This window comes from Leucoraja erinacea, chromosome 12 (assembly GCF_028641065.1).
Source record: "Leucoraja erinacea ecotype New England chromosome 12, Leri_hhj_1, whole genome shotgun sequence".
NCBI lineage: Eukaryota > Metazoa > Chordata > Chondrichthyes > Rajiformes > Rajidae > Leucoraja > Leucoraja erinaceus.
In genome coordinates, this window is record NC_073388.1 from 7,322,735 (window position 1) to 7,339,185 (window position 16,451).

Here is a 16,451-nt window from a genome sequence, read left to right on the forward strand (position 1 = left end):
TCAATACGGCTTAGAGAAAAACATACAAAAGACAGCGGAGGGGGCAGATTACACACACACACACACCTTCCTGGAAGGGTGAGTGTGTTTAAAGTCCACCGAGTCTCAATGCCTGGTGGATGGAGGATGTTTGTGAATGGCGTTACGACTTACTCCTGTCCTTCCCTCTTTTGTGCGGCAGGATGCAGACAGCTAGTCTCCGCGCTACTTTAAGACACTGGGACATGGGAAGCAGCCCAAGAGTCTCTATCACTCATAAACAGGCATACACCCAAGAGAGGATCAACATCGAACCATGGGGCTATACGTATAGACGTGTTTTTGTTTTACAACTGTGTACCTACAAGTTTGACTTGACGGGCCGAGTGATGAGCCATAACGTGTGAACTTTTGAACCTGTAAATTAACCTATACATTTTAGACTTTGGACATCAGAGATGCGGCGTGGAAACGGACCCTTCGGCCCACCCAGTCCGCGCCGACCAGCGATCACCTCGCGCAACACCTCCACCCTACACACACTCAGGACAATTTACAATTTCCAGAAGCCAATTGACCTACGCACCTGCACGTCTTTGGACTGTGGGTGGAAACCGGAGCACCCGGAGAAAACCCACGCGGGTCGCGGGGAGAACGTACAAACCCTGGGCAGACAGCACCCGTAGAACCCGAGTCTCTGGCGCTGTAAGGCAGCAACTCTACCGCTGCGCCACCATGCCCGCCCTTTTGTTTAAACATTAACAGTAAAAAATTCTGTGTGAAAATAATCCACGTAAACTATTGCTAATTCAGTCAGTCGATTATTCATAGTCGTTTCCTCCCAATAATTTGACATTGAAATCATCCCCTTTAAGGAAGCTTTAAGCAAGAAATTGCAAGAAACCTCCAAAGACGTACAGGTTTGTAGGTTAATTGGCTTGGCAAATGTGAAAATTGCCCCTAGTGTGTGTAGGATAGTGCTAATATGTGGGGATCGCTGGTCGGCACGGACCCGGGTGGGCCGAAGGGACTGTTTCCGCGCTGTATCTCTCTGAACTAAAAATACACAAAACTAAATGAATTCCCGTATTTACTTCATCATCGAGGCGATCCACCCCACAGATATTAATGTCATCTGTACTCGTTGTATTGTTATACAGTGTTAAACTATGTTTCCAAATGACTATCTCCCAAAATTATCAACGGAGGCCCTGTACGGATGTATTAAACATCCATGTATTGTTACGCCATGGGAGCAGTCTTTGGGATGTGATCAACAAGTTATATGAAAATAAATGTTTTAAAATAAAAAAAATAAAGCATTTCCAGGTCAAAGTAAGGAAATGTTTCGAGTGACAAAACTTATAAATAAAGTACTGATAGATTGCGGTGAATGCTAAAATAGGATATGTTTCCAATGGGATGGATAATGGAGTTGCTAATAAGATTATCACCTATTAAAATATCCCCCGAACTTCTTCCCATCGAAAATAGCTCCAGGATACGCTTATGTCTGATGTACTTTTTCTTTCTCAACCTTCTAGTAAATATCTCATAGAATCTCAGTCATAGGGCCATACAGTGTGGAAACAGGCCCTTTGGCCCAACTTTCCCACACCGACCAACATGTCCCAGTAACACTAGCTACAAAAGCTTTTCACTGTACCTCAGTACAAGTGGCAATAAACTAAACTGAACTGGTCCCAACTGCCCAACGCTGGGCGTCTAAACTGGTCCTATCCATGTACCTGTCTAAATGTTTCTTAAATGATAGTCCCTGCCTGCTGTTGCCCATGGGGTTAGATTGGAGAGATAGATCAGCCATGATTGAATGGTGGAGTAGACTTGATGGGCCGAATGGCCTAATTCTGTTCTTATCACTAATGGTCTTATGCTTCAACTACCTCCCCTGGCATCTCTGCTGCATTCGCTGCAGAATCTCCACATCCATCATATGTTGTGGGGACCAGAATGGATGCAACGCACCAGTGGAGGTCTATGGCAATAGACAATAGGTGCAGGAGTAGGCCATTCGGCCCTTCGAGCCAGCACCGCCATTCACTGTGATCATGGCTGATCATCCACAATCAATATCCCTTCCTGCCTGCTCCCCATATCCCTTGACTCTGCTATCTAACCCTCTCTTGAAAGCATCCAGAGAATTGGCCCCCACCACCCTCTGAGGCAGAGAATTCCACAGACTCACAACTCTCTGGGTGAAAAAGTTTTCAAAATATCAAAATATCGGCGCGGACTCGGTTGGGCCAAATGGCCCATTTCTGCACTGTATCCCTAAACTAAACTAAACCAAAATGCCCCCATCTAAGCTAGTCCCATTCGCCCTCATTTGACCCATATCATTTTTATTCCTTCCATTGTACCTGGCCAAATGCCTTTCAAATATTAATGTCCCCGCCTCAACTACTCCTTCTGGCAGTGAAAATGTAGAAACATCTGAAGAAGGGTCCCCAATGGAAATGTCACCCATTCATTTTCTCAAGAGATGCTGCCTGACCTGCTGAGTAACTCCAGCACTTTCTATTTAACTCTGTTTCCTCTGGCAGTTAGTTCCATATACCCACCATAATCTGTGTATAAAGGTTGCCCCTCAGATTCCTATTAAATCTTTCCCCTCCCAACGTAAACATACGCCTTCTAGTTCTTAAGTCCCTACCCTTGGAAAATACTTTGTGCATTCATCCTATCTATTCCTCACATGATTTTACACACCTCTATAAGATCATCCCCGATCCTTCACTCAAAGGAATAAAGTCCTAGTTTGCCCAACTTTCCCCTACAGCTCAGACCCCCAAGTCCTGGCAACATCCTCATAAATCTTCTCTGCATTCATTCCAGCTTAATGGCATCAATCCTATAGTCCAAATCAGAATACAATACTCCAAATGTAACATAACTTCTCTATCCAATTCCCTGCCTGATGAAGGCCAACATGCCAAAAGCTTTCTTCATTGCACTGTCTACCTGAGATGCCGCTCAGAGGACTATGTCCGTCTGCTACTGGTCTAACTTGCTCCACCACACTCCCCAGGGCCCTCTAATTCATTGTGAAGGCCCTGCCTTAGTTTGACTTCCCAAAATCCAGTATCTGCATCAAACTCCATTACCCACTCCTCAATTGTAGAGAATTGTAGACACAGACCAGACCGTCACACAAACCAACCTCCCTTCCATTGACTCCATTTATACCTCACTCTGCCTCGGCAAGCCCAGCAGCATAATCAAGGACGAGTCGCACAGCTGGTGACTCCCTCTTCCATCCGGATTTACCTTGCACTAAACATTATTCACGATATTCCTTTTGACATTGAATGGCGGTGCTGGCTCGAAGGGCCGAAAGGCCTACTCCTGCACCTATTGTCTATTGTCATATATATCTACATAGCATACGGCTCGATTGTAATCATGTCTTTCCGCGCAACAAATGCTTTTCACCGTACCTCGGTACACGTGACAATGAACTAAACTCAAACTCAGCTGACTTGCCCGACTGATCAAGCTCCACCTGTATTTCTCGATAACCATCTTCGCTATTTGTTTTTATTATTAAAGCTTTATTTCAGACACAGGTCCATATACACATCAAACAGTACAAAGAATTACAAAGATACATTAAGAAATTGCATATTAGCCTAAAATATATATAAGCTATTGCACCAATGCCATCTTAGCCTAGAAGTGAATCTATAGCAGCTTTTCAGAGGGCTGACTAAGGCTTCAATTATGTGGTTCTTTGACTTGTCCAGGCGACACATAAAACTAAACATCAGCTGTCTTAAGAGTGCCTCACAGGTTGGCACTCTAGTGGACACAAACAATTGACTGGCTATCTGTGATGCCACCTATTTTAGTGTCATCTGCAAACTTACTAACATATATTCTCATCTAAATCCTTGATATAGATGACAGACAGTCATGGGCTCAGCGCTGATCCCTGAGGCAAACCATTCATCATAGGCTTCCAGTCAGAAAAATCACCACCCTCTGAATCCAACCATGAAGCTAATTCTGTATCAATTTAGTTAACTCTCCCTGGACCCCATGCAATTAAACTTCCAGAGCTGAGTACCATGCAGTACCATGCAGTACCATGCAGTACCATGCAGTACCATGCAGTACCATGCAGTACCATGCAGTCAGAGGCTTTACTGAAGTCCATATAGACTATGTCTATGGTTCTGCCCTCGTCAATCTTCTTGGTAACTTTTTCAAAAAAACTCAATCAAATTCATTAGACATCTCATGTCCCATCATGATTTAAGTGCGGCACGGTGGCGCAGCGGTAGAGTTGCTGCCTCGCAGCTTGCAGCGCCGGAGACACGAGTTCAAACCCGACTACGGGTGCTTGTCGGTGCGGAGTTTCTCCCCATTATCCCTTCCATGCCCTTCGTGGGTTTTTTCCGAGTTCTTCCCAGTTTTCTCCCACACTCCAAAGACGGCTTGGTAAATGTAAAAATTGTCCCTAGTGGGTGTAGGATGGTGTTAATGTGCGGGGATCGCTGGTCGGCACGGACCCGGTGGGCCCAAGGGCCTGTTTCCGCGCTGTATCTCGAAATTAAACTAACCTAAATCTCCCATGCACTAAATCTTGCTGGCTGTCCCAAATCAACCGTCCCTTTCCAAAAGAAAGTACACCTTATTCCTCGGGATCATCTCCATTAATTTTCCAACTACAGATGTTGACCTATAGTCTTTATGTTTTTAATTCCAGCCCTCACTCGTGCCTCACACTGATTTATACATCTCAGCCAGGTCTCCTGCCATTTCTTCTCAACTCTTTTCAATGTTTAGTCTGGCTTAGTTTCGAGATACAGCGCGGAAACAGGCCCTTTGGCCCACCGAGCTTGCGCTGGCCAGCGATCGCCCCGTACACTTGCACTGTCCTACACACACTTGGCACAATTTACAATTTTTACCGATGCCAAATTAACCTACAAACCTGTACGTCTTTGGAGCGTGGGAGGCAACCGAAGCGCCCGGGGAAAAACCCACGTGGGTCACGGGGAGAACGTGCAAAGTCCGTACAGACAAGCACCTGTAGTCAGGATCGAACCCGTGTCTCTGGCGCTCTAAGCAACTCTACCGCTGCGCCACCGTGCCGCCCTTAATGCCTTCTCAACTTTTTTCAATGTCGGAGGAGGAGTAAATTCTCATCAATGTTATGGGAGCAAGTGTCAATGGACAATGGACAATAGATAATAGACAATAGGTGCAGGAGTAGGCCATTCGGCTCCACCATTCAATGTGATCATGGCTGATCATCCCCAATTAGTATCCCATTCCCGCCTTCTCCCCATATCCTCTGACTCTGCTATTTTTAAGAGCCATATCCATCTCTCTCTTGAAATTTTTTCCATTAGCACATGTCATATTGAATCCGCGTGAATTGGTGAAAAGTTTTTCACGTTAAGGTCTCAGTGAGAAGATGTCCACCATCATTCTCTTATGATGCATTGGGCTAGCCTTGTTGGAGGTAACTTTGAGACAAATTGTCCTTGGTGTGTGTAGAGAAGTGTTAATGTTCAGGGATCGCTGGTCGGCACGGACCCGTTAGGGCTGAAGGGCCTGTTTCCACTCTGCATCTCAGGGGGTGTTAAATATCTTGTCATTGGAGAGGGCATAATGAAAACCAACAAAATGGGCAGTCACGGTGGAGCAGTGGTAGAGTTGCTGCCTTGCAGCGAATGCAGCATCGGAGACCCGGGTTCGATCCCGACTACGGGTGCTGTCTGTACGGAGTTTGTACTTTCTCCCCGTGAGTTTTTTCCGAGATCTTCGGTTTCCTCCCACACTCCAAATACGTACAGGTTTGTAGGTTAATTGGCTTGGTATAAATGTACAAATTGTCGGTAGTGGGTGTAGGATAGTGTTAATGTGCGGGGATCGCTGGTCGGCATGGACCCGGTGGGCTGAAGGGCCTGTTTCCACGCTGTATCTCCAAACCTATACGTAAGCCTAAAATACACGCTTTGAATGAGATACGTAGAGAGGTTTGTCCCGTGGGGAAGGCAGCATATGGAAGACCTTGTGAACATACTCAGGATTCTTGGGGTTGAAGGTTACGCTAACACGAGCAATGTGTTTTCCATAATCAAAAACACAATAGACAGAGGCTTCAACCTGGGTTCAGAAGAGGGGAAGTAAAAGAGTGCCGACACTGAAACTGCAGTTTCTCCGAGGATTGTGAACATGTGGAACGGAAGCCACGAGAGGCGAAGAACGTTGGGAGATTTGGGAATAAATCAAAAGGCTACGTGAGAGATGGGGGAATTGGGCAATGTGAGACTGAGGAAAACAAGGGGTGCAGCGAAGATGGAGTATCTCACCGGGTCAGGGAGAGGGGGCACTACGGGTGTGGGAAGGGTCAGAACAAAGCAGAGCCTGCATGGATGATTCCGGAAAGGTGGAGCCCACAATGGTCCATTGTTGGCCAGGGACAATCTTTCATTGTCCAAAGTCATTTCTGCTTCCATTTCACCGTTTGGTAAGTTTGATTTGAGGGCTGTGCGGCACGGTGGCGCAGCGATGGAGTTGCTGCCTCACAGCGCCAGAGACCCGGGTCTGATCCTGACCATGGGTGCTGTCTGTGCGGAGTTTGCATGGTCTCCCTGTGACAGCATGGGTTTTTTTCCGGGCGCTCCGGTTTCTTCCCGCATTCAATAGACGTGCAGGATTATACGTTAAATGGCTTGTATTAATCTTGTAAATTGTCCCTGGTAAGTGTGGAATAGTGTTAATTTTTTCGTTTAGTTTCGAGATGCAGCGCAGAATCAGGCCCTTCGGCCCACCGAGTCTGCGCCGACCAACAATACCCGCGCACTAACACACACTAGGGACAATTTACACTTATACCAAGCCAATTAACCTACAAACCTGTAAATCTTTGGAGTGTGGGTGGCCCATGTAGGTCACTGGGTGAACGTACAAACTCCGTGCAGACAGCGCCCGTAGTCAGGATTGAACACGGGTCTCTTGTGTTGCAAGCGCTGTAAGACCGCTATTCTACTACCGTGCCACCGTGCCGCCTTAATGTGCGGGGATCGCTGGTTGTTGCAGACTCGGTGGGCTGAAGGGGCCTGTTTCCTTGCTGTATCTCTAAACATGGAACGGAGCATAAAACCAGCAGTGTACATTATATAAGAGTAATCTTGCCGATTAGTTATTGCAATCTCTCACCGTCAGTAAGGTGACCTCGAGGTCCGGAGCTGTGACGCGGCAGGGAATCACCACAATCGCACTGTTTTCCTGCAGCTTTATTAAACTGGGAACTTTAGGATGAGGTTGCACAAATGGACTCTGAGGATCTGTTTTTCGAAGAAAAGCACACATTAGTTTTGCATTAGGCAATAAGGTAGAAATGCTTTAAAAGACTCAGATGTTTCCTGAAAGATCTCAGCACAAGTATGGTCAACGTTGTCACTCTTTTCTGCATCGAGATTAACCCTTTAAATACCGAAACATACTTATTTTAACTTGGTTTTAGAGATACAGTGCGGACTCAGGCCCTTCGGCCCACCGCGTCTGTACCGACCGATGATGACCCGTTCCCTCGTTCCATCCTACACACACTAGTGACAATTTTACTGAAGCCAATTTGAAACATATAAGATTGTTAAGGGCTTGGACACGCTAGAGGCAGGAAACAGGTTCCCGATGTTGGGGGAGTCCAGAACCAGGGGCCACACAGTTTAAGAATAAGGAGTAAACCATTTAGAACGGAGACGAGGAAACACTTTTTCTCACAGAGAGTGGTGAGTCTGTGGAATTCTCTGCCTCAGAGGGCGGTCCAGGCAGGTTCTTTGGATGCTTTCAAGAGAGAGCTAGATAGGGCTCTTAATAATAGCAGAGTCAGGGGATATGGGGAGAAGGCAGGAATGGGGTACTGATTGTGGATGATCAGCCATGATCACATTGAATGGCAGTGGTGGCTCGAAGGGCCGAATGGCCTACTCCTGCACCTATTGTCTGTTGTCTATTGTCTATAATGTGCAAACCTGCACGTTTTTAGAGTTTGGGAGGAAACCAGAGCACCCGGAGGAAACCCACATGGTCACAGGGAGAACGTACAAACTCCGTACAGACTGCACCCCTAGTCAGGTTTGAACCTGGGTCTTTAGTACTCTAAGGCAGCAGCTCCATCATTGCACCACTGTGTCGCTCCAGTGAAGATTTTAAAACATAACTCGCTCTCTGTCCTATTCTGAATGGGCCTGGTAGAGAATAATTCTGCGGCAAATGCTACAAGCTCCGTATATTAAGTTCTTAAATTGATTTGTTGAGTTGATTGAGAGATACGGCAATGAAACCAGGCTCTTCGGCCCATTGAGTCCATGCTGGCCAGCGATCATCTGCTAACATGAGTTCTATATTATCCCACCTTTGCATCCACTCCCTGCACACAAGGGTCAATTTACGGAGGCCACCTAACCCACAAACTTGCACATCTTTGGGGGGTGGGAGGAAACTGGAGCACTGGGGTGAATCTCCACGCGGTCACAAGTAGCGCGTGCAAACTCCACACCGACAGCACACAGTCGGCGCGGACTCGGTGGGCTGAGAGGCCTGTTTCCGCGCTGTATTTCCAAACTAAACTAAATTAAACCAGTGTAAGAAGGAACTGCAGTTTCCTGCAACCGGGAGATGCTGGTTTAAACCGAAGAAAGCTGGAGTAACTCAGCGGGACAGACAGCATCTCTGGAGAGAAGGGGAATGGGTGACGTTTCGGGTCGAGACTCTTCTTCCCTGAACCAACTCTTTTGTCTTGCTGATGTTGAGGACTAGTTTGTTATGACCCTGTCCCACTTAGGAAAACTGATCGGAAACCTCTGGAGACTTTGCGCCCCACCCAAGGTTTCCGTGCGGTTCCCGGGAGGTTGCAGGTGGTTGCCGGAGGTTGCAGGTAGTGGAAGCAGGCAGGGAGACTGACAAAAACCTCCGGGAACCGCACGGAGACCTTGGGTGGGGCGCAAAGTCCCCAGAAGTTTCCGTTCAGGTTTCCTAAGTGGGACAGGGGCATTACACTACCCTGCAGTTGTGTGTGTAACATTACTTGAACCAGAATTAGAAAAACAGCAAGAGTGAAGTAAGCCATTTAGTCTTGGCGTAACACCAGAGGATTGTGTTAATATGCGTTCCCATCGACGAGCTGTTCTTGGAAAATGAAGCAGAAAACTGGTGTTGGGTTGTTTTGAGGGGCCTGTCCCACTTGGCGATATTTTCGGCGACTGCCGGTGTCATATCAGTGTCGCCAAAACATTTTGAACATTTCAAAATGCGGTGATGCCAAAAAACTCGTTTTAACACTGCGCGTCATATGTCGTCACTCCGGGTCACCGCCATACCACGCCGCAAATATTTCAGTGACCTGATATGTCAGTCAATGATGCCGGCAGTTGCCGAAAAAATCGCCAGGTGGGACAGGCCCTTTAGCTCCACGTCCCTCTTCTATTTACTTTGAATAAGTTTCCTGGAATCAACAACAGTTGGACGCAAAATGCTGGAGTAACTCAGCGGGACGGGCAGCATCTCTGGAGAGTAGGAACGGGTGACGTTCCGGGTCGGGACCCTTCTTCAGATTAACAACAATTAATTGGATTCGCAGTGAACAGCAGATTTGACTGAAATCTACGGAACATTCGAGCAGCCTTGATAGGGTGTGAAGGGAGCCGTGAGCAAGGAATAATCTCTAAGAATTTCCGTCAGAATACATTAAACGATGAAATCATTTTTTTTTGTGGGAAAATTTTAAAAGGGCCAAATAAAGGGCCATAAATGAGGTCTTCGCAAGCGCAGAAGAGAAGGTTTAGTGTTTTTCTCGTGAATGGAAAACATTTCCAGGCTGTGTCCTTACGGCCCTGATGTGAAAAATATGGGTGTCCAGATGGATAAACTGGAACAGCAGGCAGGGAAGAATTGTATGAAACCCAGCAAACAGGAAATAATAGAAAGGCAGATATTGCTTTACAATGAAGGTAGACACAAAATTCTGGAGTAACTCAGCAGGTCAGACAGCATCTCTGGAGAGAAGATGCTTCTTCAGACTGAGATTCAGGGGAAAGGGAAACGAGAGATATAGAGGGTGATTACAGGGAGATATAGAACAAATGAATGAAAGATATGCAAAAAAGTTACGATGATAAAGGAAACAGGCCATTGTTAGCTGTGGGCTGGGTGAAAATGAGTCACTGACAATGAGACTCAACAAGACGACTTGGAAGCTAGTACGACGATTGGGGAAGGTAGACACCAAATGCTGGAGTAATTCAGCGGGACAGGCAGCATCTCTGGGGAGAAGGAATGGGTGACGTTTCGGGTCGAGACCCTTCTTCAGACTGTAGGGGGGTGGGGTTGGAGAGAGGGGGGTTACTTGAAGTTAGAGAAATCAATATTCATACCGCTGGAAATATGATATAATACTAAGTTTTATAATACTTTGTTTTATAACACTGAGGAGATGCGGCTGTAAATGTGAAATGTACTGGAAAAGACACTGACATGATACTAACCAGCGCACATCTGTGTCTATATCCCAAAGGCATTTCTCAAGACCTGTCATGTTTTCACTTGCACGTTCCTTCTAAACTGATATTCAGGTTCAAGTTATTTCAATGGTCACCACAACCACCTATAACTTGGATTTAGTTCCATCCCAGGATTGCAAACCTCTCCTGCCTTTTGGCTCGTTACGAATTGAATTTGGCAAGCTTAAAGCCACCGAGCGGCATTGCAGATTTTGGAACATTTCGAAGGGGCATTGAAAGAAGGGTCATTATTATGAAAGTTCTATGTTCAGTTTAGTTTAGTTTGGAGGTACAGCGCTGAAACAGGACACCGAGTCCATGCTGACCATCGATCCCCACACACTAGAACTATCCTACACACGCTAGGGACAATTTACAATCTTTACCGAAGCCAATTAACCTACAAACCTGTACATCTTTGGAGTGTGGGAGGAAACCAGAGCACTTGGAGAAAATCCATGCAGATCCCAATAGACAATAGACAATAGGTGCAGGAGCAGGCCATTCGGCCCTTCGAGCCAGCACTGCCATTCAATGTGATCATGGCTGATCATACCCAATCAGTACCCCGTTCCTGCCTTCTCCCCATATCCCCTGACTCCGCTATCTTTAAGAGCCCTATCCAGCTCTCTGTTGAAACTATCCAGAGAACTGGCTTCCACTGCCCTCTGAGGCAGAAAATTCCACAGACTCACAACTCTCTGTGTGAAAAAGTGTTTCCTCATCTCCGTTCTAAATGCCTTGCCCCTTATTCTTAAACTGTGGCCCCTGGTTCTGGACTCCCACAACATCGGGAACATGTTTCCTGCCTCTAGCGTGTCCAAACCCTTAATAATCTTATATGTTTCAATAAGATTCCCTCTCATCCTTCTAAACTCCAGAATTCACTAGGAAAACATGCAAACTCCATACAGACAAGCACCCGTAGTCAGGATGGAACCCAGGTCTCTTGCGCTGTGAGGCAACAAATCTACCGCTGGGGCACCGTGCCGCCCACAATAGCAGAGAACTATTTCTGCAGGAAACCATTGTACAATGCTCATTTACCTCAGGTCAGCCACATGAATGAGAACATGATGTGGGGAAAGAGAGTTTCAGCAGTCCATATGTTTCTAGTTTATTGTCACGTGTAAAAAGGTATCGTGAAAAGCTTTTGTTACGTGCTGGACATGCTCCCTTCACCTTCTTGAGGTACCCAGCCAAACCTGATCTTCCAGTAACTTAACATCGAGGCAGAGACTGAATAGGTGACACATACTATCTTGATTTAATGTTTAGATTTCAGTTTAATTTAGAGATACAGCTGCTAAACTGACCTTTCGTCCCAACAAATCGGCCGACCAGCGATCCCCGCACACTTAAGGGCCGGTCCCACGAGCATGTGACCTGCATGCGGCAAGCGCGACCAAACCCGGAAGCGGGGGCTGCGCGGAGGTCGAATGAGTGACGTGAAGTTCGAGCGAAGTCCGCGGGAAGTTCGCGCGTGATGTATGGCGTCAAGACGCTGCGTACGAGACGCTGCGCGCGCCCGTTGAGGCGGTGCCTACGGCGTCGAGGCGGTGCGTACAGCGTCGAGGCGACTGCGGGCATGCAGGCTGTTGCCGCACGGAATTTTTGAACACGGTCAGTTTTTCGGAGCCCCGCGCGATGTCGGGACCAGCTCATCACAACTCCATACGGCTCCAGCGATCGAAGTGTGACCGGCCCCGCTAGGCCATACGGCTCAAGCGACCACGTTAGGTCGCGCTTGCCGCATGGAGTCACATGCTCGTGGGACTGGCCCTTAACACCATCCTACACACACTAGGGACAATTTACAAATATACCAAGCCAATTAGCCTACAAACCCGTACGACTTTGGAGTGCGGGAGGAAACCGGAGCACCCAGAGAAAACCAACGGGGACGCCACGGGGAGAAGGTGCAAACTCCGTACAGACAAGCACCCGTAGTCAGGATGGAACTCGGGTCTCTGGATACGATGAAAGATGCTAGGACTCTTTGGGGACTCTTTGCAGACCTCTCAAGACCATAAGAGACCTCTCAAGACCACGGTGGTGAGAGGTCTCCTATAGTTGTGAGAGGTCCCCAAATAGTCGTAGCGTCTTTCTGGTCGCCGTTGAACTTTCAACACGTTGAAAATTTCGGCGACCTATCACGGGTGTCGGCAGTCGCCTGTAAAGGTCACGAAAGCGGGAACAAGGAACTGTGAATTAGGATTATTGGACTGAGCTTCAAGTAGAATTTATTTGAATTTTTGAATTTATTTTATTAGAAGCAATTGTACAAGAGTAAAGCAACGGACATGAAAGTTATACAATTTTCCTACAGCTTCATTTTTAACATTAATACATAATTTTTTTTTAAAAAGAGAAGAAAAAAAAAGAATGAAGAAAAAGAAGAAAAATGCTAAAGAGAGAGTAGAGAAGATCCCTGAACTACTAATGAAGTGCGAGAAGAGAAATGAGAAAAAAAACAAGTACATCTTAACCCAAGTACATCCTTGACACTGAAGTCAAATTCCAAATAGTTAAGGCCCGTTTAGAGTACAGTATCTGGGGATCAGTCTTTCAAAGATAAGTATTCATTTCACCAACCCCCTTTTCACCTGACCACATTTGTAACCTCAACACTTCAAAGTCAAAAAATGTGATCTCTCCCAGTTACTGTAAATAAAGAGGGCATCTTCAGCCTGTGTGGTCTTGGACATTGCTTTCTGGAGCCGTGTTATTTGTGCTTTCATATTCGAGCTATCGCAGCATTATTTCATCAATGAATCATTTGTTCTGCCGAGCAAATAAATCAAGTGTGATGCTTGGCTTGATAATTTTAAATAGAATTTATATTGCTGCAGAAGGATATATTCAGGGGTGATCCATGTGCTGTACAGCCACCCACTTGCATAGACCAATTTTTAATCATTAATGATAATTGGATCAATGTAAACAAGCTTATTTTTGGCTCGTAAATTCATCCACGTTGTAGAGTCATTGTCATAGCGATATACAAGCAACGAAACAGGCCCTTCGGCCCAACTAAAGGGCCTGCCCCACCAGCATGCGACTCCATGCAGCAAGCGCGACCTAACGTGGTCGCTTGAGCTGTACGGCCTCGCGGGGCCGGTCCCACTTTGATTGCCGGAGCCGTATGGAGTTGTGCGGAGCTGGTCCCGACATCGCGCGGGGCTCCGAAAAACTGAGCGTGTTCAAGAATTCCGCGCGGCAACGGCCTGCAGCTGCCTCAACGCTGTACGTCACGCTCCTCAACGGGTATACGCAGCGTCTCGACGCCGTACGCACGTCTCAACGCCGTATGTCACGCGCGAACTTCCCGCGAACTTTGCTCGAACTTTACGTCACTCACTCGACCTCCGCTCGGCCCCCGCTTCTGGTTTGGTCGCGCTTGCCGCATGCATGTCGCATGCTCGTGGGACAGGCCCTTAATACTGTGAGCAATTTTGGGCACCGTATATCTGAGGAAAGGTTGTGCTGGTTCTGGAGAGGGTCCAGAGGAGGTTTACAAGAATGATCCCAGGAATGAATGGGTTAACCTATGATAAGTGTTTGTCGGCGCTGGGCCTGTACTCGCTGGAGTTTAGAAGAATGAGGGGGCGAAGGGGGGGTTTCTCACCGAAGCGTACAGAATAGTGAAAGGTTTGGATAGAGTGGATGTGGAGAGGATGTTTCCACTAATGGGAGAGTCTAGGACTAGAGGTCATAGCCTCAGAATTAAAGGACGTTCTTTTAGGAACGAGATGAGGAGAAATTTATTTAGTCAGAGGGTGGAATTCTTCGCCACAGAAGGCTGAGGAGGCAAAGCCAGTAGATATATTTAAGGCAGAGATAGATAGATTCTTGATCAGAACGGGTGTCAGAGGTTATGGGGAGAAGTCAGGACTGGGGTTAGGAGGGAGAGATAGATCAGCCATGATTGAATGGTAGAGTAGACTTGATGGGCCGAATGGCCTAATTCTACCCCTAATCCTTATGACCTTGCGACCAAGATGCCACACTAAGCTAGTCCCGTTTCCCCCCATTTGCCCATATCCCTCTAGTGTCAACCTGGCCACCCTCGCATGCGGTCTCAGTGGAATATTTCTAGTAACTTTGTACTATTCAGGGATTGTACGTAAGAAATGGTAATACTTTACCATACTAGGGCAGCACAGTGGTGCAGCGGTAGAGTTGCTGCGCTTGCAGCGCCAGAGACCCGGGTTCGATCCTGACTACGGGTGCTGTCTGCACGGAGTTTGCACGTTCTCCCCGTGACCTGTGTGGGTTTTCTCAGAGATCTTTGGTTTCTTCCCACACTCCAAAGACGTACAGATGTGTAGGTTAATTGGCTTGGTTTATGTGTAAATTGTCCCGAGTGTGTGTAGGATGGTGTTAATGTGTGGTGGTCGGCACAGACTCGGTGGGGCCGAAGGGCCTGTTTCCCAGCTGTATCTCTAAACAAAACAAAACTAAACTAAACTGAACTAAACTAAACTAAACTAAACTAAACTAAACTAAACTAAACTGAACTACTAAACTATAACTTATGACCTTATGACCTTATGACCTTATGACCAAGTGCTGGAGTAATTCAGCGGGTCAGGCAGCATCTCTGGATCCTATGGATAGGTGACGCTTTGGGTTGGGACACTTCTCCAGGCAAACCATTGTTGTCTTACGATTGTGCTTGGAACTCTTTGATAACTGGCAAAGAAAGGTAAATCAGTACTTTGCATGGATCTTAATGAGATTGTGTGGTATAAATGCTAATATAGTGGGACATTATGATTATTACAGGTGTTAGGGGTTATGGGGGGGAAGGCAGGGGAATTGGGCTAAGAGGGAGAGATAGATCAGCCATGAGTGAATGGCAGAGTAGATTTGATGGGCCGATGGCCTAATTCTACACCTATGACCTTACGATACATTAATATAGAATAGTCCATGTCATTTAATACTGGACATCTACTGGGCAGAGAATCCTAGATAGACTTTAGAGATATTGCATAGAAAGTTACGGCACAGTGGCCTTTCGGCTCACCGAGTCCGCGCTGACTAGCGATCACCCCATACACCAGCACTATCCTACACACTAGCGTCAATTTACCATTTTACCGAAGGCAATTAATGTACAAACTTGTGCGCCTTCGGAGTGTGGGAGGAAACCGGAGCAGCGGAAGAATGGCCCAAATGGTCTGGGCTGTGTCCACGATTTGCTGGTCTTCATGAGTATTTGTATATAATGTGACATCCAGCATTCCAACACTTTTCACATTCTCATGCTTTGTTACTAATCATTCTCATGCTTTCACATTCTTATGCTTTGGTAAAATCATATTCCAGACCAAACAATGTCATTCCATTTCACTTCATAACTTGTGGAACACTTAATCTGTTTTGAGCAGTTTCTGTCTTTGGAATGTCACAGGTTTAAAGTGCACATTTGCAGACCATGCATGAAGCTGAAACCTGACCAGTGTGTCAAACACTTCCCTTCTCCTTCAGACTGGGCCTGGTTGCTCATCACTCAAGATCAAAACAAATATTCAGTCAATTGAGTCTTCCCAAGTCTAAAGAAAAGATTGTACCATGAGCTGTCGCCATCTTACTTTTTTATCAAAACGCAAAACGCTCATTAAACCTAAAAGAACAATGAATGGGCGGCACGTTGGCACAGCGGTAAAGTTGCTGCCTTGCAGCGCCAGAGACCCAGGTTCGATCCTGAACACGGCTGCTGTCTGTACGGGGTTTGTACGTTCTCCCCGTGATGTGCGCGGATTTTCCCCGGGTGCTCCGGTTTCCTCCCACTCTCCAAAGATGTGCAGGTTTGTAGGTTAATTGGCTTGGTAAATTTGTAAATTGTTCCTAGTGTGTGTAGGATGGCAATTGTGTGCGATAATCGCTGGTCGGCGCGGATTCAGTGGGCCGAGGGACCTAGTCCCG

General features: G+C 46.7%; 1 pseudogene; it reads right to left on the reverse strand.

The window, feature by feature from the left end:
• Positions 1 to 16,451, reverse strand: part of LOC129702040 (vascular endothelial growth factor receptor kdr-like) — a 161,319-nt pseudogene that overhangs the window by 94,728 nt on the left and 50,140 nt on the right.